Here is a 21,851-nt window from a genome sequence, read left to right on the forward strand (position 1 = left end):
TCCTCTGCAGACAGAAGCCTGTTTGGGTGTGGGAAATGGAAGTAGCCATATTTTGGCTCCATTACAGAAGAACATTCAGTGATGATACACTTCAGTTATCAAGTCGGGGAGTGGGGAGTTCATAGATTCTTCCTGCTCCAGCTTCTGTACCTCAGTGTTTGGGTCTCATGAAGTGGTGCCTTGACTTCGAGTTTGCAAAATAATAATAATAATAAACTGGAATGAAATAAGATGGGCTAGTGTTTGCTGTTTACTTAACCATTTCTAGACAGAACAATTATTGACATACTCGCCTTTCCTCATCTCCCTCTCCTCCCAGTGCCACATCTGCCTACCTTTAAAGGCAGTTGATTTGTTTTTAACGTACACAGAATGGGATAAGTAGGGAAGTGTGGTATTTTGTGCACTGAATTTGAAAGCTGCAGTTTTGCCCTTGAAAAAGGAGCTGCTTGGCTGAATCCCTCAATATTATGAAGTCAGTGTTTAGATTTGTAGGTGTATGCGGGTGTGGCTGTGTGTGTGTTCTTTCTGGAGTCTTCCCAATACAGTGGTGCCTCGCAAGACGAAATTAATCCGTTCCGCGAGTCTCTTTGTCTTGCGGTTTTTTCGTCTTGCGAAGCACGGCTATTAGCGGCTTAGCGGCTATTAAAGGCTTAGCGGCTTTAAGAAAAAGGAAACAAACTCGCAAGAACTCGCAAGACGTTTCGTCTTGGGAAGCAAGCCCATAGGGAAATTCGTCTTGCGGAACGACTCAAAAAATGGAAAACTCTTTCGTCTTGCGTGTTTTTCGTCTTGCGAGGCATTCGTCTTGCGAGGTACCACTGTAGTTAAAGTTCATTGTATATAAGCACACAAACATGTTTCCTAGTGTTGGCTAAAAGTATTCTGAAAAGCACTGAAATTAGGAATGGGTGCAGGGATGCGGGTGGTGCTGTGGGTTAAACCACAGAGCCTAGGGCTTGCCAATCAGAAGGTTGGCGGTTCAAATCCCTGTGACGGGGTGAGCTCCCATTGCTTGGTCCCTGCCCCTGCCAACCTAGCAGTTCGAAAGCACATCAAAGTGCAAGTAGATAAATAGGTACTGCTCCGGCGGAAAGGTAAATGGCATTTCTGTGTGCTGCTCTGGTTTCACCAGAAGTGGCTTAGTCATGCTGGCGCCACAGCGCCACCCACGTTTGCATACCCATGCTCTATTGGAAGCAAACAGTTGGCTAATACCTTCCCTCTTATATACAGTCCCCTCCCCCTGTCCAGTTCTACATGCTGTGCCATCAGGAATCAGGTAATGGTTAGCACTAGCTTTCAAAGCATGCTTTGTAGACCTGCTTTAAATTGTGATTTAGAGGTTAGTGCTAACTATAAGTTAGCCCAGTTCTGACATCAGAGCAACCTTGGTTTCATGGAACTAGAAACACAGGATGAGATCCGTTGAGCCTGCAAGATGTTCCAAATGGATTAGAACATGACATTGGAAATGGGTCGCTGTCATTCTACATATGCTGTAGCCTCAATCTCAGTGCTGTTGTGCTCGAGATGGAGTTTTGGGTTTGTAGACAGATGAGATCATAGGAGGTAGTGTTTTCCATCCTTTCCAAAAATCCATTGGAGATTTATTTTAATGCACCACGTGAGTTAATTCCAGGAGGCTTATAGTCATACAATTGCTTAAGAGCCTACAAGGAATGTAGAAATTCCACCAGCTGCAGTTTCAGCAGTTACTGCAATTAATGTGTGCTTCAGGTTTTAGCTTGATCTGCCTTCCATGTCAGCCTCTTTTGGCCATGCCAAAAGTTTGGCAAGTTATCCTGTTCTGTGTAAACATGAATGTACAATCCTTCGATGCATCTGCTGAGAAACTAAAAATATTGCTTGCTGTTGTGGTTTCCTCAGTAGCCCTTAGCCTCTAGTTAACTCCTCCACACTGAGCCTTTTTGCCACACAGAGTAAAAGCAATGGGTTTGCTGCTGCTTGAATTTGTAACTGAAACTGCTGCTCCTCACCCTCCACAAGCTGCAACACTGCCCAAAACTTGTTCTATCCAGTTTTCCTCCTTGTCTTCCTAGAGATACATTCCTTTGGCTCCATGCAACCTTAAAGCATGCGGCCAGAGTGGCGCGGGGTGGGGGGCCATTCACAAGCTTCAGCTTTCTAATTTTCTATTTCTTAGCATGAAATGTTTTCCCCATTTTTGTCCACTGTGTGTTGCATTACCTTCTCTCAGCATTTTATTTCCCCCTGCATGTCCTTCCCATAAAGATCCTGATTTCACAAAATTTTCCCAAGTTAACATAATTGCTGTGCTAAACATTGAACTGCCCTGGGCAGACCCCTTTTAACTCCCTCCTTCAGTCTTGTACTAGCTGGATCTACGGCGTTAAAGCTAACTACATGTATACTTTAATTTAGGTTGTGCATGATGTGTATTATAATTATAATTATTAGGTATTTATTTATTTTGATGGTAGGGGGCTTGCTCCTTTATCTACCTGCTGCAGTATCTTCAAAACAGTCACCGTGCATAAATGCTACTGACCACAGGCTTCTTGGACTGGAATCACACACATGTGTGTGCCTGTGTGTGCCTCTTTTGTGCAAATCTGGTGTATCAGAAAACTTGTATATCAAAAACAAAATCAGTGTTAAAGGTGCACACACACACACACACACACACACACACACACACACACACACAGGTTAAACAGCTGCCTGCACATGAGGTGTGATCTGTGGCTTTCTCCTGCTGAAGGAAGTTGACAGCAAGCATAATGCAAAGGGGGTTAGCCACTGGCAATCCTAAAAAGCCCCACTGCAGCAGAATATATTATTCATTTGGAAGAGGGAGAATACTAGGGAAACAGGATTTTTATTACATAATTATGCCTCCCCCATAAAGCTTTGAATAAATGCTATAGCTGCAGATCATTAAACTGCCACCTCGCATGCTGCTATGATCACAGAGTTCCGCACATGTTAAAGGCTGTACAATGTGGACACGCTGTCCGTTCCCTTGCAACATTCATGAATTTTAAACTCCCCACTCCTAAGTACAATGGAAATGGCCTGATCAGAATGTGCAATGCACTCTGTGTCCTGGAACCTAAGATGCTCGTTCGAGGGTGGAAATGCAGACATCCACAACTTTTTGTTTTTGTTTCCTGAAAGATTTAATTAAAAGATTGAAAGGAAGGGAAATGAAAATGCAATTTCTGCCTAAATAAATAAAATACAGAGTCATGTGTACTCTGTCACTATCAGGTGGATAGAGTCGAGGAATCCCGAAAAGGTTGTGTATGAAAATAAAGACTTTTTATAGTGACCCTAGTGTCTGCTACTGGAGTTGCTTTGATATGCGCCCCCAGGAAGATGAAATTATTGTTATGAATGTATGAGAGAGGGCCCAGATGCCTCAAAATTCTTGATTTAGCAAATGGTAGGATGTAATTAATATCTGGAGTATTAAGGGAGTATTGGAGTATTAAGGGAACATGTGCAGTGTAAGAATACAGGCTGAGCCTGTTCTCCTGTTCAAGAGATCAGCTGACAGATGCCATGAAAGAACAAAGACGGCTGATGGCAGTCATTACCCTGAGAAAAGGTGGCACATTCAATGTCAGACAAGGAGCAGGGTGGAGTTCCTCCCCTAGCTGTGTGTTAGTTAGCAAAAGACAATAGCAGAGTTGGGAGGGGAAAGTTGCCAGGGTTACAGAGGGGCATGATGTCACCACAGGAAAAAAGATGCCCTTTTACACCAGGCTTGAGTTGCTTTTGGAGCAAGGGTTTTTGAGAAGAAGGGAGGGGCAGGACATCGTGTGGGGCTGGTTGGGAGAGGCAGCACTGAGAGACTGGACTCAAGCGGGCTGAAGCTATGAAGAGAGCAACAGAAGACACTATTGGGATATAATGTTCTACCAGTTGCATAGCATCGGTTGCTGGTGCCTGGGGCAGCCATGTGCTAGGTGGGGTGGGGTGGGGTGACAGCCTAGCCACTGACACTAGAACGACCCCACCAGAGCCACGTGGGCCTAAGCTGAGCCCCCTGCCTGCCTACACAGGGGGGACTCCACCAGCTGACATGGCTCTCAGTGAGCAGAGGGAAGCCCCGGGCCATGCTGTGCTGGGGTGTCTGGTTCACGCTCAGGGCCACAGCCCCCCATACTATGCCCCTGTGGTCTACACTCCCTCCACCTAAACTCAGGTGTAAATATGTGTAAACAAACCATATTAAAGACACTGCAGTCTCTGCCATGCCTCATTCCAAAGGAGCACAAACCCTGGTGGAGTGCAAAGACCCTGGAATCTTGTTCCCACTCGGCAGACGTTGGGGTGACCTGTAATACTGTTAATCCTTACCAATTACATGGCAAAGGTAGGACAACAAAAAACAATGTAGGAGAAACAATTGCGTTAACTGCAGGGAATGAAATAGGTAATTCATAGATACATTGTACATCTAGAGTCTTACTGGCATATATTTGAGTTAAACTACAGTTATAAACACATTTGCAGTGAAACAGAGCTCCACTTCTGTGGAGCTTCTGTGTTTCAGCTTTGCGTTCCTAGAGCTGTGCAGCTTCTCCTCTGAAATAAGTGAGGAAGCTGGAAAGTGTCTTGCGCATTGCAAATTATCTGGGGCAGCAGAAATTCAAGTGCTGTGTTGTGTTTAGACATTAACAATGTGCCTTATTTCCAAACGTTAAAAGAGCAACAGGTTATGGTGCCATCTTGTTTTGCTGATGTCGCCACCATCTATGTTTAGTCCTGAAGAGCAAACTGTATTTATAGGGTGGAAGGCATTGTGGGGAAGATACATTGCCCTACAGATTGTTGTTGTTGTTGCTTCCTTGAAACCACAAGTGAACAGATGGACACACATCTGTGATCTGGGAAAGCTGAATCCAAATTGCACCTCTGACACTGACTTGCTGGCAGGCACACAGAGTTGGGCACAACACCGGGGGGCTGTCCTGTGTGCATAGCATCACACATGTGGCACCCCACCCCTTATTGGGCCACACCTGCCAGGATGTGTGGGCAGCTTTCGAGACACACTGGCGATTGTGGCATGGGGTGTGGAGGGTGAAAATTGCTTTCCCAGCCCTTCTGCCTAGTGTGCTGGTGTTTGCCCGGGGGCAGCGGGGGATGGGAGTTCCCTCAATATTGGGTGGGGTCTCAACACCTTGCCTTGAAATATTGAGAGGGTTGAAGCCCATTGTTCCCTCTATAGCTGGTTACCTTGCTTACTGAGCATCATTCTTCTCCCACTGTGGTTGTGGGATGAATGAAACAAGGATGCTAAAGCCCGTAGCACATTAAAAATGCTATATGAGTGATGATTTTTTTAAAAAGCCCTCTTAATCAGAAGAATTAGGAAGTGATTGTCAAGTTGATATACATAAGGATGCTCAAGTGGTCCAGTCAGAGGGCCTGATGAAAGTACTTCATCAGGTGTTTGGTTCTGCCCATCATCCTCTTGTTTGACTTCAGGTTGTTCTACCCTAGGTGCTTGTAGTAGGAGAAACCCTGAGTGAGGACAAGAATGCTGTGTGATTACAGGTTCTTCTGTGGTGCTTTAAACCTCATAACAAACTTGTTCAGTGAGTTCATAGAATCAACATACTTCAGTTTCAACTAGCATTGCTTTAAAATGAGTCGTTTATAGTAGTGCTTTCTGATGGTCGCGGTGAATTGTAGTAGAGAAGTCATTGAATTTTGTGCTTCGCTCCTGAGCCGAACGGAACGAGTCGCCGTGTCTCACACAATTTTGCTTGTTCAACTACCAAACGACCAGAAGGCAGGACTTAGGCTGATTATGAGTCTGTGAATGAATGCATGGAAGGTGCCTGTAAAATATATGAAGAGCACCTGAAGAGAATGAATCCTAACAAGCCTTCAATTATTACATATATTAGCCAGTAATTTGATTTCATTGATGACTTGGCTCACCTCAGCTGCCTTGTTTATTGTGCTGATACTTAGACATACCAGACATACAATAAAGACTGGATAAAGGAAAATATCTTATGTCCCTCTCCATAGGCAAGCTCAGCAAGCAAGCAAATAAGACACCATGGTTTAAGGGGGTTTTGAGGGAAGGTGTGTACAGCGTTCTGTAGTGAAAGTTGTTGTATTGTAGTCTTCCTGTTCATTCTTGTTAGTCTGTATTTGAGACAAAATCTGTTAGAATTCCAAGGGGCTTTCTCAGTTTAAAACTCAAAGAAGTAAGGATATGCCTTCTGCTGGTATTTTAGTTTAATTGTCTTTGCTTAGACCAGCCTTTCTCAACCTGTGGGTCCCCAGATGTTGTTGGACTACAACTCCCATCACCCCTAGGTAGCAAGGCCAGAGCTCAAGGATGATGGGAGTTGTAGTCCAACAACATCTGGGGACCTTAGACAGTTCTACTTTTGTTCCTCATTCACGGTATTCACTTCTGCTTTACCACAGTCGCTGTATGTACCCCTCTCTGGGTTTCCCCCCAGTGTTATTTCTTGGAGGCAATGAAGAATAAAATAAATACTCTTTAGATAAAAAAAAAGTGAAAATAAGTAGTTTATTTGTAGATACGAAGTTTTATTTCACACACACACACACACACACACACACACACACACACACACACACACACCCTCAGGAGGATTGCATTAGGTTGATGCTTGAATACTTTCCCCAAAGTCCAGATTGCTACAGTGAACAGTAGCTTGGATAAGTGATCTCTTGAAAACAGTGAGTGCAGTAGGTGTGGACACAGGAAGGTCAGCGTTAAGTGCCCTGATGACAGTCCACTTTTAAACATCAGGGTTTTCTTTTTAAATGTGAAGCTTAAGTGCTTTGCTTTCTGTTCTACAGTTAAATAACGTTTTGAAAATATGCATATATTGCTTCCTGCACTGCATACAAGGAAAGACTGAGACAAATAAAAAATCATATTCAGAAGTCCTCATTTGGCGACAAAAAGGTAGTGATATACGTGTGTGCTGTTAAACATCATAATAAAATTATGGATGCATAATATCCTCAGTTTTGAACAATAGAGGTTTGTCAAAGATTGCATTCAAATAAATGCCAGGTTCTGTTTCTGGCACCTGCAATTAAAGGATTCTGGATCATGGGTATAGAAGGGCCCCTTTCCTGGAACCCTGGAGAGATGCTGATATACCAAAGTAGTCCTTCTCCAACTTGGTGCCCTTTTGGATTACCACTCCTGTCAGCAAAGTTGTAGTCTAAGAGCAGCCTATGTGGTGCCTTCCAGAAGTTGTTGAACTACAACTGGCCTATGATCAGGTAATGGGAATTACAGTCTAGCAATAACTGGAGGGCAGCAGACTGGGAATCCCTGGTATACATAGTACTTGGGCTTAGCTGGATCAGTAGTTTGACATAAGGCTGCATATCAGTATATCCTAATCATCAGATGATGGGCAAGGTTCCATCAACACAACACTTTCGAAGGTGGAAATATGACTCTGTTGTGCTTATTAACAAGTTACTCCATTTTGCACTGGTTCCCTGCCTGTCCCTGTTCACCCACATTCTGACTTTTGGTGTCACTTACACAGCTGGAACTGCATTATTGAAAATGGGTTGGTTTTTATCAGACGTTTTATTAAATACAAGTTGACTCCCCCTCCCAATTGCTTTATAAGGGAGCCAAGCAAAATAGCAATTGAATTTTACTTCAATGCTGGCAATAGGGCAGCGTCCTCCATCACACTGAATGACAGCAGGCTCATTTAAATGGCTTAGGGCAGGCCATATGGCACACACGGTTCTGTCCTCTGAACACCTCACCCCTACTCCCTACTGCCAGCATTTCCTGTCTGAGGCAGCTGCCTCACGCTGCCTAATGGCAGGGCTGGCACTGGCTCCCTATCCTTCTGGTTTTGTGCAAGACAGCTGCTACCTAAACTGTACATCACTCCACATACTACCACCACATCTAAATAATCATGACTGTGAGCAACAAGGACCTTAATTGTATCAAAGCTTCTCATTTGCTTCTCCAACAACTGTTGATTCTCTCTCATGCTTGTAGAGATGTCCTGCTACGTTTTGCTGGTAGTCACTGCCTTGCTTAATAGCATGCTGTTTACATGACCATAGAAGAATGAACCCCTCTCCTCCAATTTGAGGTTACTACTGTGGTGCTTTGCTTCACTAGCTCATCATTATGGGGCCTTGGGGGCTCTCTTGCATTCACGAATGTGCCTCTTACGGGAAATCCTCTTTCATTCCTAAGTTAAGATATCATTGGATCCTTTTCTTATTATTTTCATTAACTGAATTAGAAACTCCTCCCTCTTCTGGTACTTGTCTATGACACTCCAAGCCATCTGTCTCAGGATAAGATTTTGGAGCAGCTCCTAAGGTTCAGGATACATCTCCCTGGAAATCTTTAGGTAGTATTTCCGCCGTCTTGTCCTGTGTCTTGCTTCCTATTATTCTATATATCCCTCCCTCTTGAGAAGATGCTGAAAATGAACCAAGAAAGATACAGACATTAGGAAATATGGAAAATGGCTTACATTGCCTTAGCTCAAGTTCTTAGCTGGTTCTGACATGTTTATTGTTACATGAACAGGGCTTAGAGTGGGATCTGCCAACTTGGTTAGGTTACTCTAAATCCCAGGGAAGAGTCTGCCATGCACTGAAAAGTTAGCATATAAAAATGCGAACTAAAGATGTTGTACCACTTTAAATGTCTAATTTTCCCTTGGACTACCCTAGATATTTTAGGTAGCAAGTGCTGTCAGCACTGTCCCTAAGAGCTAGGTCTTCATTTTGGCCCTGCATTGGTAACAGTGTAGGCTTGAGTGCAGACTTCCTGGGGAAAAGAATGCACTTATTTCTATTATTGCAGTGCTGGATGGTAGCTGCCTCATTTCATCTCTTCCCTACCTATTTAAAGGAAGCTGCCGTTGGTGCTGCTTCATTGGAGAAATGGTCCTATAGTGGCATAAGAGCACTGTATTAGAGGCTTTGTCGGGTGAAGATGGGATTAAGTGGGAGCAAGCTGTAGAAGTGAGTTTAAGGGTCTCAAGAAGGTAAGTGGGTGGGTGAACGCGCACGTGTGCACACACACACACACACACACACACACACACACACACACACACACAGGCATGTACGTATGTAGAGCTGTCTCCTTTGCCTCCCATAGCATGCTTCTCTAGTATGTTTCAGAGCAGAGGCTTGTATTGCAATAGCTGAAGGCCTGATTAGCATTAAGCTGCCCACGTGTTAGCTTGCTCTTGGTGAAAAATACTTTGCCGGCCAAGCAGGGCATGCCAAAGCAGGGTAATCTTTCTGCACAATCATGACTTCTGTGCTAACTAAAACATCTAATTTGGCTTGTGCTTGAAATAGCGCCTGGAGGGTACACTCCATGAAGTATCATAGTTGTGCAACACCCATACCTTCCAAGTTGGGCTGTGCAGAGTACTGACATGGGCCCTACTGAAAGGAAAAGAGGTTGCACTGACTTTAGCAGTGCTTGGTGGGGTGTGTGCCTTTGATCAGGTTAACTCACTCAACTGTGGGACTTTCTCTGTTGTCTTGGAAGCTCTGACAATGTCAAAATAGCTTTGGATTTAAAAACCAGACACCTTGTCACCAATTGGCCTAACTGGCAGGTCATGCAGATTTTTATTTTTATTTTGTTCTAGCAGAAATATGGATGGCTTTGCTGCACATAATCACTTAGAAAAGACATTTTGAATGCAAGGTATTGGCATATGAGAGCTGCTTTGCTGTAGTTGTTTTTAAATACTATAGCCGAGGTTTTTTAGGGGGGGGGGAACAGTGTGATTTTTACAGTTAAATTTTTTTATGGAAAAATGCAGGTGCAATTGTGGGGTTTCTAGCTATTTGAGGAATTGAGATCTGTTCTGTTTTTGTTTTTTCTTGTTTCTTTCCATTTCCTTCTTTTAAAGGAAACAGATGCATTCTTGTAACCGAGATCTGAGAGTGACATTTCTCCAATGAGAGGACACAAGGGGGGGGGGAGAATTCAAGAACTACATGCCAAAAGCTTTTTACTCTGGATGACAGGCCAACATATAATTGTCTTTAATGACTTGATTACTGTTGTGCCACATAAACCTGTAGCATTGTTATTTAGCACTTTGTACATGCTGCTGTATAGATTTACAGTCTTTGTCCTCCAAATAACAACTCTCTGTTGTTCCCATTATGTCAGGTGTGAAGGGTGACTTGCATAAGCGACTCCACCAACTAACTTGTTCGTGTGCTTAGTTGAGGTGACACTCCAACCCTCTCAGGTTGGCAGAGTGAGCCTCTTGGTAATTCCACTATCCTTGGCTGTGCAGGGTATGGTGGCCCAGAAAAGGGCTTTCTCTGTGGTGGCCCCTAGGTTGTGGAACTTCCTTCCAACACAGGTGTATCTAGTATCTTGGTTGTATAGCTTCCACTGTGCGCTGAAGATGCAAGTCTTAACAGCTAAGGTATTTTGTGGGACCCAACTTCTTTTGTTTCACTCTGTACTGTTCTGTTTCGTTTGGAACAATTTTACTTGTTTTTATAATTGCACACGCAGCTCCGCTTTTTGAACACGATGCATTCCCTGGAATTTGTTCATTAGGCAAGTGGTCGCATAAGAAGCTGACAATTTCCATTATTTCCTATGAGAATGTGATTTGTCCAATCTCCTCCCACTTCCTCCATAGTTTCTTCCTGAAATGGCTGCAGCCAACCAGCAAAAAAAAACAACCTGACTTGTTTGATTTCTCTCCCTGCATGGTTTCTGCCCCCAAATGGCCACCACCAACCAGCAAAGCATAAAGAAGTAAGGAAGTGGGCAAATGCAAGTTGTTCAGAATCTCCAGTGTGTGTATCGAGGTTTGGGTACTATGTTAAGATAAGTGAATTTTCGCACAAGCAGCATTTTGAAAATGGGACCTGCATGTATCTTATTATATTGGTATAACCTGCCCTGGAACCTTGTAGTGAAGGACATGTAATAAATCTTACATAGATAGACAGACAGTGTTGTGGAAGAGGCGCACGCGTCTCTCGCTCTCAATTGTGCAGGTATCCAGCCAGTGTAAGCCACGTCCTGTGCTTATGACTGCAGAAGGGCCTTGCTTGTGTGCTTTTTGCCCTCAGACAAAACAGTACATGGGATGTTGGAGGGGGAGAGACATATGGCTCTTGTCCATAATGCTTTTGCAGTGCCATACTGCGATGGTTTTTAACTGGAAGCTACCTTGGAAAGTCTTTGAAAAAGCCTTGATACACAGTGTTACTCTGCAACATCTGCACCGTTTTGACAACTGTGCTATTGTGCAGACTCAAGATAGCACTCCTGTTGCGGGGGAACCCACACTTCCCTATCACTTTCACAGCAGTATTTTGCTTCAGGAGTCACATGGCTCCCTTCCAGCTTCTCAAGGTCTACCTCGCATTCCCAGCCTAGCCCAAGATCCTCATATCTGTGTTTTCTTCTCCCTTTCCTTGGCTCAAACCAGGGAGAGAAAACAGAGATGGTGTTTCTGTTTGCATTTTGCAAACATTTCTGATCTTTTTTCCAAGGTCCCCTGGTTATTTTTTTAGGTCCTCTAAGTGCCACCAGCCATTCCAGTGATTGAATTTTCCAGAGCTAAATATTGTGCTCTAAATTATGCAAGGGGAACCAGGTTGTGTCACTTGATGCTGTTTAACAAGAGGGGGTGTTGCTTTCCTTTGCTTTATTAAAATTTCAGCGTTCAGTTGGATCTCTCTTGCACAGGCTCTCTTGCAATAAGAAAACATAAGGGAACTGGACCTCTTACGCAGGCACAAATGCTCCAAGGTTTGCTTGCACCAAGCCGCTTTGTTAAACCCTTTGCCTTAGTTTTGTAGCTTTTCAATCTATTGTAACACAAAATACAGTGGTACCTCCGGTTGCGGACAGGATCCGTTCTGGAGGCCTGGCCAGATCCTGACGTTTTCGCAACCGGAGAGACCGCTTCTGTGCATGTCTGTGCGGCAAAATCCTGGAAATATACTTCACTTCCGGGTTTGCTGCTTACGTATCCCAAAGTTTACATACCCAGAGGGATATGTAATCGGAGGTACGACTGTATGCAAAAGGGTGAAGAATTTGTTCTCTGAGATTTATATGGGTCTGATGGTAGCCTTTGATTAGCCACCGATGGTATGTGAGGCGTTCTGATAGAGCAACGCTGCAGATGTTATTAACCCAAACAAAACTCCTGAAGTATGGTTGAGACTGCAGCATGGCTAGGTAAGACAGAGCTGTGCTAGTAATTCAGACAAAAGGCATCTTGGATGCCAGGGGGCTTAAAGTTCACAATCATCACATTCAGAGGAGTTAACAGTTCCTGTGTGTGTTGATCACCTCCGGCTTGGCAAAGACTATTTACAGTTCTCTGATTGCATCCCCAGTTCGGTGGCTATATAAACAGATAAATCTTCTTTATAAATTTATGCATATGAAGGCATGTTTGTATATAATTGTCAACTGGCAAGGTACTTATAAATGCTTAACTATAAATCTATCTGTGGATGTACATATTCAAGACCTGCGTGCTGTTCCCAGTTTTATGTTAGTGTAACTTTGCTATAGAAGTCGTTACAGTTTTTGACTCCCGTCTGCAGTGCAGAATGCAAAAAAAATAGTTATGCATAACTTCAAATCTGCTACAAGTATATATCATGGCATCCATTTATTTGTTAGCATTTTCAAAAATGGGTGTTTTGAGTAAGAGTTAAATTGGACTGGAAAAGTTTATCCAAGGTTTAGACTTCAGTGAATCAAACCATTCTCTCTTGCTGCTCCTTGTGGATAGAATGTGACTGCAGACCACATTTTATGATGATAGATCCACCTACCTTCCTTCCTTCCTTCCTTCCTTCCTTCCTTCCTTCCTTATCCTTTTGGGATAGCTTGGTCAGTAGAGCACGAGTCTCTTAATCTCTGGGTTGTGGGTTCAAGCCCCACATTGGGCAAAAGATTCCTGCATTGCAGGCGGTTGGACTAGATGACCCTTGGGGTCCCTTCGAACTCTGTGATTCTAAACACACATTTTAAACCTTTAGTCCTCTTGACCCTCAGCTGAAGTGAGGGTTCTGTCATGTGCAGAACTTCATTTAATCACATCTGTCATTTGCTCCACTTCCTTGCATCTACCTCTTTTCTTCCTGATTTATCCCTATACAATCAAAACAAACACATCAAAAATAGTACAAAATTCAGAACTTAAAAACTGCAAGCTAAAACATAAATAAATAAAAATGATAATTCAACAACACTTGATACCACTTTTTTTAAAAAAACAGAACTAAAGAACACATTATTGAGTCAGACCATCACCCAAATACGTTTTGTTAAGCAGAAAATTGTTTTGATAAAGAATTTGATTGGTGAATAACATTGGGATTCCAGTTTCTGTGCTGGATTTAAGATCCTTTAAAAAGTAATTTATCTCTTGCAAGCTGCCCTGGGATCTTTAGATGAAAGGCAATATATAAAAAATAAATAACAAATATAAATATATATTTTTATTTAAAAAGCAGCATTTGTGGACTGCACATTTTAATACACAAGAGGGACCTAAGGCTGTTGAGTTCTGTAATCTCCATGTGATGGATCAAGGATAAACAAATGGTTAGAGAATGACAGTGATGGGAAATTGGCCAGATACTAAGTTCCAGAAGTGTGAAGCAAATAAATAAATAAATAAATAAATAAATAAATAAATTAAAATAAAATAAAATATCACCTTCTAAATAAACACCTTCTAAATAAATGGAAGACCTTGAGCCTTGTGCTGAATAGCATCTTACTTGGAACACAATGCATTTCCATCAGCAGTCTTTGGTTTTAATTGTGCTAGCGACTCCTATGTGGGCTGCCCTCATTCTTCAGTTCAAAGGTGAGTTATTGAAAGCTTACCTTTGTGAACAAGAGGTGGGGAAAAGATCAAATTCTAGAAAGGGAATTAGTTTATAATTAAACAGTACAATCAAACTATATCCAGTATCAATAATATTCAGTAACAAACCCTATATACTCTATAGAAGTATTACAGTCAGAGCAGGTCGAGAGAGGTATTGCCCAGAAACAAGCACAGTGCAGAATGAATGCTTACATAATTCAAAAGATAAACATGATACTGAAAACTATTTTGAAGTGATAGCCTGACACGGTTGAACTAGATTCCTACAGGACGTCAGGGGTGCCAATGCTCACATTACTTCTTTCATTGGTGCCGGGGTAAATTTTGAAGTGTGGGAGTTTCTCATGATGGCGAGCGGGACTCACCAGAAGGGACTCCTGTCCTTCCTTCCTTCCTTCCTTCCTTCCTTCCTTCCTTCCTTCCTTCCTTTCTTTCTTTCTTTCTTGCCTGCCAATGACATTCATTGTGTACTTTCACTCATTGGACTTTTATCAAAATATGAGTGCCAGCATTTTATTTTATTACTTCTAAAAAAAACCCACTTAAAACAGCCCCCCACCCCCCACCCTGTGCAGAGTGGAGAGGTCAGACAGATACTTGAAGGGTTAAGCTGGTTGTGGGGGCCCCCACCAGAGACCAGATGCTTTTTTGTTCAAATTTATAACTAATCGGACTCCCACCTCCGGCCTCAAACAAGCTCTGCAGGGGCCTGATGCCCCCACAGTCATCATCCCCATAAATACATTCTTCCCCTCCAACCGCCCCCCCGCAAAGCTGGTGGCCTAAATGTGTTTATTTGGGACTTACCTTTCACAAAAAGGTAGTCTTTTCTTTCTCTGGTGTGTGTAATTGTGTTATGCATCTGTCTGTGCATGAGGGTGGGGTGTGTGTGGAGCTGTGTACACACTGCACCCATTTGAAGCATAGTCTTACCCTCAAGGAATTCTGGGCATTGTAGTTTCCCCCTTAGAGTTACAATTCCTAGCAACCCTTAGAAAACTACAGTGCCCAGAATTCTTGGGTGGGAAGGGGATGTGATTCGAATGTGCTTTTAAGTTATGCTTGTATGCAGCCTCTGTGGGGGGTGGGTGTGTGGGTGTGTGCCTGGGCTTATTTTCTATTTAACAGACTTTATGTGAAAACAGTAACTCCATATTAAATGAGAGAGTAATAGGGGATGGCATTGTGAAAAGGACAGCAGGTGGACTCTCTGCAAAACCTCCATGCATGAACAGTACCAAGTCCGCAGTAAACTGCTTTGTGGAAGTGTCATACTTCTCAGATGCAGTTTTTCCCAAGCTGAGTTACTGAAAACTCTGCTGGTAGGGTCTGGAAAAGCAAATATGGGATTTGTTTATTTGTTTGTTTTCCTCACTTTCTTGTTTCCCTCTAGAGATTATTTTATTTCAATGTCTTTTTTTGTACTTGCTGTTAAATGTTATAGTTGCGTCTGCAAAAATGGTTCCAGACTGAAAGAGCTCTACTCTTATTTTCCCCAAGCCTTGTTGTTAAGCTGGAATCTCTGCTTGTTCTCCTTGATTTGTATAGATAAGATAACCAGACATTGGTTATCTTATTGTCCTCTGCTGAGTTTCCGGCTTGACTTTTTCTTCCTCTGTCTCCACACTTTTTGAATTTGAGCAGGTAAAAACAATAAACTTAAAAGCCCCTCACCCTGCAAGCAACAAGTACAGATGACATCATCTCTCCTGCTCTACAGATCGTGTCTGCACTCTGCCCTATTCTCTTTGAACTACATTTTTAGATGTCCACCTGGGGTGCTTTAATCATAGTGTGTACTTAAAAATGTAAAATATTAATACATCAAACATGATTTTGTGAAAAAGTTTATCCTATGGGTATGATCAGCCAGCCCTGATTGTCTGTATCTTCCTGATTATAGTAGACAATCCTGGGCATGTCTACTTAGGAGTAAGCCACACTTTGTTCAATGGGACTTTCTGCCAGGTAAGTCTTTCAATACTATTTACCTGAGAATAGGCCTCATTACCCAGTGGGATTTACTACTGAGTAGGCATGCACAGGATTGTGCTGTTAGTGTCCGAACTGGGTTTGCCTCTGCAAAATATGTGAAATATTCAGCTCTCAAGTGTCCAGCCTTTTGGGGTTAGAAAGCACAAAGTTCTCAAACAGGTGTGAATGGTTTATTCAGTGGCCAAGTTGCTAATAGAACCTTGCACAATCAAGACCTGGTTGAGCCTGGTTTACAGACTTTTGTTACATACATATTGAGATGTCAACACCTTCTCTGTGTGCATAGAGGTATCAGTGGGCTATCCTACAAAAAATACATTTTACTAGGACTCATTCATTATTTTGGATTATGTTTGTTCTGTTCAACCTGCCTTGAATACAACAAGTTTATCAAGTCCTTCTGTGGAGTGCTTGTGGCTCCCATTTTCTTTGAGATCACAGAAGCATGCGTCTTTACTAAGTGATGCAAAATGTATTTTGTGTGTCAATACTAAAGCTCAAGTATAAAGATACCATAAAAAGTCAGCAAAGCTTCATCAGTGGAATTGCACTGGCTCGCTCTTGCTCAGGGTGTAACCCTAAGCATGTCTTAGTTCACTGAAATCCACAATTCTTTGCTGGCCCAGAGGCAGTGATTTATAATAACCAGAGCATCTTTCCCTGATGTTTGGGCTGCCCATAAATTTTGACTTTCGAGGCACGACAGTAGCACTTCAGTTATGTCTCTCTGTTCCTTAAATTGTTCCATTTGGCACATAGTTCGCCATAATTCTCGAGAACACATTACTGTTTCTTGTGACGCCATCAATCTTCTTTTAATTTTGGTCATTTATTGCCCTCTTGCTCTTGGTTCAAATTTTCTTCCTGGTTCTCACTTCTTTTCCTTCATCATCTCAGATTTGTGGTTAAGCTGTCTTTGTTTCTTGACCCTCAGTGATTAGTGCATTCAGATGGGTATCTCTAATGATTCACTTACATGCTGCTGAAGGGATCTGTTACATGGGGCAGGTTTCGTACGTCACCCTTTAAAGCTTTATCATTCGGTGGCCCTGCTTTTGCTCACCCGACATTATATTCTCCCCTTAAGTCTTGCATGATTTTCTTACTAACTTTCTTCTACACAGGTTATTATAAATAACAGTGTCCTTTATGTCAACTGCTTGATTCAGCTGCATTTTCATAGCAAGTCAGGTTGGATAAATAACGTCAAGCTACAATGCTTCTGGGCTCTTCCATGCAGCAATCACACTGGAAGCTTATTCTTTCTACATCTTGCCAAGTCTCAGTGCCGTATCCTGATTTCAAGTGAAGTGTAAAGGACCAAGCAAAGACATTCCTTGGGACATGTCTGGCTTGGTTGCTGCATCTTGTTAAGAGGATTCAGACTCTCCGAATCATGCATTAACATAAGAATTGCTTTTCCCCACATTATCATTAGATAAATGGCATAAGGCAAAAATAGACTATCAGATATGGCTGCAGGAAAATAATTTGAATCATCCTGAGATTGGAGGCTATTTAATGGCTGCTTTTGCCTGGAACATTAACAGTGGCAGCTTATTTGAGGTCTGTAGCTTGTGCATCTGCCTGTTCCATAATGCTTAGGGGGGCCTTAGAGTTTTATGTAGTCAGTCACTCTAGAACATATTGGACTTTGGCCATGAACTGCAACTCCTGGGCAGGGGTGTACAAAGTGGGGGGTGGAGGGGGCGGGCCACCCCAGGTGCCACTCTGGGGGGGTGACAAGATGGCCCCTGCCTCCTCCTAGCTGTAGAGTGGCCGATGGTGTGCGCAGTCCGTGCTTGAATGCATACTGAGGGACAAAATGAACTGCATCTGCTATTGCAGCTGATCAGTTGATGTAGGTAGTTCCATAGTTCTGTACTTCCCCCTCTGCCACCCCATTTCTAGACATATTAGCCATTGTTTGCAAAACCTTCAAGTAACCAAAAGTGGAATTTCCTTTTTGTGATCAACAAAGAGGGCTGTGAAATCATGGGAAGGGCTGTTTTGCCTTGCCCTTATCTTAATTAAAAGACATGGAGGAATGCAGATATACAGTATGTGAATATGCATTTATCTTCCAGTTACTTATTTTCTTATTATATATGTATTCCGTAAAGCTCAGAGCAGTGTCTAGGACAGCCTTACAACACCTCTGTAAAGTAATTTAGGTTGGGAATAGTGGTTTGTAAAAGTACCTTACCTCTGTTCCTTCCACATTGAAACCTCCAGTTCTAGCCAACACACCATTCTGATTGTTTTGTTTGTGCACTAGAGTTTACACACATATACCTGTGTATATGCATGTGCTGCTTTAAAGTTATGTGCTAACATAACTTTGTTTATAGAGAAGGAGAACATTATGGCAGATGCTATCAGAACTCACTCACAGGAGTTCCCAGCCTTTGTCATCATGAGCTGCCTGAAAATATTGTTTGAGTCCTGAAGGTGCAGCTAAGCAATACGAGGCAGATGGCCCAGCTGGCAGTGCTTGTTCCTGTCCTAGGTCCAGAGCCAAACAGTTCAATGTAACTGTGAGAAAGGAAGGCCACGTAGCGGTCTGTAACCTGCAAAGTCCACTGAGGGAGAGCAAAAGCCTGGACACATAAGAGGCAGCTACTTCGTTGGCCTTCAGCTTTTCCATTAAACAGTTCCCCAAACAATACACAACAGATCTTGAGTCACTGGGTGCTATGCTGGCTTCTTATTATTATTAATTCCTTTCCGTTTTTTTGTGCATGAGCAAATTCAAGAAAACATAAAGCTGTAAGAATCTGTGTGGAACAGGTGAAGTCTCAATATTATTTGTTTAGGAGGGCATCAGCTGTAATCTCTTCATGCTGATTTATAAAGCCTTGAATGGCATTCCACAATTGTGTTGATCTGATTTGATAACTTCCAACTGGTGTGTCTTAATGGGCCTATCTGCAGGACTGGATTCACTCTGCCACTCCTGGAGCCTTTTGCCATTCTTCTTCTACCTTGTGGGATTCTATTGCCAAGGTGATAAGCACGATCATGCTGTTGAAGCTTTAAAAAAGAAACTGAAGCAATTGGGTTCTCTGTGTTTCCCGCCCGCTTGACACTAGCAGTCACGCTTTCTCAGCTTCTGTTCTGTTACCACTGGTGTGACATGAAACAGCTATTACACCAAATGCTTTCTAGCAGCTTTTAATAGATTGCGATAGTGATTCTTACAGCACATGCCTATGCATGCTTACTCTGAAGTAAATCCCACTGTGTTCAGTGGGGGCTTGCTTCCAGGTAAGTGTCCATATAATTACATCCCCATGCTCCCCCCCCCCGGCACCATATGCTAAGAAAACATGTTCTTCTAAGTGATACTTTTGCACTACCTCCAGTCCAGTGTCGTTAACAATGATATCCAGTTCCTCTTCTCTCACTCAAAGGCTGGAATTGCCCTTTTAAAATGCAGCTTGCCATTTGCAGTATTTGTATTTAAAATATTATATTTTCAAAGATCTCCTGGTGGATTAAAGGGTGGGGCACCTTTCAAACAGGAAGGTTTTGAATCAACCTTGTAACTTTTTACTTTGCAGCTCTTTTAGTACTAAGCAAAACACATCTCTGCTTCAGTTTTCCCAAATAGTTACTCATCAGTTGTTCCTTTTTCCAAATAGGAGTGCATAGCAAGCTATTTTATTTCTGACAAATTGTAAAATGACAAAGCTGCATTACGGTGCTTTGTTTACAAATATATGCCTGATAGCAGATGATTGTTTTGTGGATTGGTGCCAAAAAGAACCCCATTTTAAAGGTAGGAAAAAACACGTGGCTGCTTTTTTACCATGATTTCTTGTTTTTTTTAATCCTAGCTGTATGTACTGAGAAGGAGCAGCAGTTGCTTAGAACTCTGATTATTTATGATGGGAGGATCCACTTAACTCCTTTTCTTTGGAGCTTCTGAGCAAGGGTGTGAAATTGTGCTGCTGCAGAAAAAGATGTAGCCTGGGGCTGGTTGGCTTGTTGAGCTTATGCAGATGGGAGTGTCATATTACTAACATTGCAGGGGCATGTACTGAGCTGTCATCTGTAAAGAATGGCAGGGAAAAAAGCAGAGACTTACCGTATCTTGTTTTTAGTACAACATCCTGCTGCTAGATGTGTTGCCCGGTTGTTGTTGAAGTAAAAAAACCAAAGATACATAGCTTCAGGGATGGGAGAGAACCAAGGTGAAATATATATGTCTTCTCTCTCTCTCTCTTTTAAAGCTGGCAACGTTACCTTCTACTTTTCTTCTTGATAGCTTAACGCAATCTCATCCCACTTGGGAAACAACTGCATCTCTGCCTGCCAAATGGTGCCACCAATAAAAAGGTTACATTTTTGTTTCTCATGAATGTACTGTACAGTGCTGCAGATAATGCAAGAAAATGTCCCAGTATAATTTCCAATTCAACACTTTGTGACGCTTTGTTTTTTAAAACCTGTGAGCTACGTGTCACATCGAAGGGCAAAAGGCATTATTTGGTTATAAGAATTCACCTTTTTCTTTTTTAAAAAATGCTGTTTTGGCACCCTCATATATCCAAGACAGTGACTTATGCAGGCATAGCGGGGTGCAAGGCATGCAGCCTGTGATCATCCACAGGGGTGATCAGGGGTTCAGGAGCAGAGGCAAGGGCAAGGGAGGAAACAGAGAGCGAGGGGGAGGAGGCAGAAGAAAAGATGAGTGATGACGACGACCCGAGATCTCCGAGTCTTTCCAGTGAATCAGAAGATTCACAGAAAGGAGCACCAGTGGCCAGGGCAAGGGGGGAGCCTAGGGGGACACCCCAGGAAGATAGAGCCAGAGGGGACTCAGAGGAGAGCAGTTGGAAATCGGGACCAGCGTCACCGCCAGAGAGCAGGGAAGAGGAAGGGCGCCAGGGATCAAGCGCTGGCAGCTCACAACAGGGGGGAGGGCACGAGTCAGGAGTGGCCACACCTCCATCGGGGAGCGAAGAAACGGTCAGACGGAAAGTGGAAGGTTGGGCGCGCGCGCCAAGTTCAAATGCACAGGAAAGTGACGCAGTAGGCAGCCCGGAAAGGGAGCCAGGTCCTAAAGCCCGGCGCAAGGAGACAGGGAGTTCCGGGGGGTCGGCGTCAGAAGAATCCAGGAAGGAAGAGACCCCGGGGGGCAGAGGGACCCAGAGGAGAGCAGTCAGGCGGAAAAGGTGGAGCAGGGCTAGGATATTGAGTTGGTGCACAAGGGGCGGAGACTCAGACGGAGCTTCGCCGATCTAACCACTAGACGTAGAGTTGCACGCAGCAGCTTGAGAATGGAAACTGTAACTCAATAAAGACTTTTACTTAATGATCGCTGGCTAGCGTGATCCTCTGTGAGCTAGGATCTGGAAGCAGCTCTGACACCTGTGAGCTACGTGTCACATCGAAGGGCAAAAGGCATTATTTGGTTATAAGAATTCACCTTTTTCTTTTTTAAAAAATGCTGTTTTGGCACCCTCATATATCCAAGACAGTGACTTATGCAGGCATAGCGGGGTGCAAGGCATGCAGCCTGTGATCATCCACAACATCACCATGCTGCGGGATCCATGAATGCTGGCTTATGTTCCTAGTCAGCCATCATTTGTGGTCATCACCACCTTTTCGTTTGCATCCTCTGTTATGCACAGGAGGCTTGGGAGAGACTCAGGGTCATACCTCATTTGTGCAAGATACAGAGAAGGGAAGAAACAGTGGGGGTCTCTTGCTGCTTCAAAAGAATTCCTGCTATTTCTTACCTACTTGAAAAATGTGGGAATGGGGGTTTTGCAGAGCAGCAGTCTGTGTGCTGCCAGGTATCTTGCTTGCCAGAGCACTGGAAGCATTTTGCAGCTTGGCCAGAAGCGTCATGGATGCCTGGCCAGGCTGCTTCCACAAGGCAGCTCATTTGCAGGCTGGCTTTTTAAAAGAAGCTTTTCTTTCTGGGAA

General features: G+C 43.2%; 1 protein-coding gene and 1 pseudogene across 3 annotated transcripts in view; both read left to right on the top strand.

Annotated features, from left to right (window-relative positions):
* MAML3 (mastermind like transcriptional coactivator 3) overlaps positions 1–21,851 on the top strand; it is a 274,501-nt gene that overhangs the window by 43,806 nt on the left and 208,844 nt on the right. The gene's annotated exons all lie outside the window — the stretch shown is intronic.
* LOC308594850 (enhancer of rudimentary homolog pseudogene) lies at positions 4,206–6,382 on the top strand (annotated as a pseudogene). Its single transcript has one exon. The product of its transcript is annotated as an enhancer of rudimentary homolog pseudogene (transcript).

This window comes from Podarcis bocagei (genome assembly GCF_964188305.1).
Source record: "Podarcis bocagei genome assembly, chromosome: 9".
Classification (NCBI taxonomy): Eukaryota; Metazoa; Chordata; class Lepidosauria; order Squamata; family Lacertidae; genus Podarcis; species Podarcis bocagei.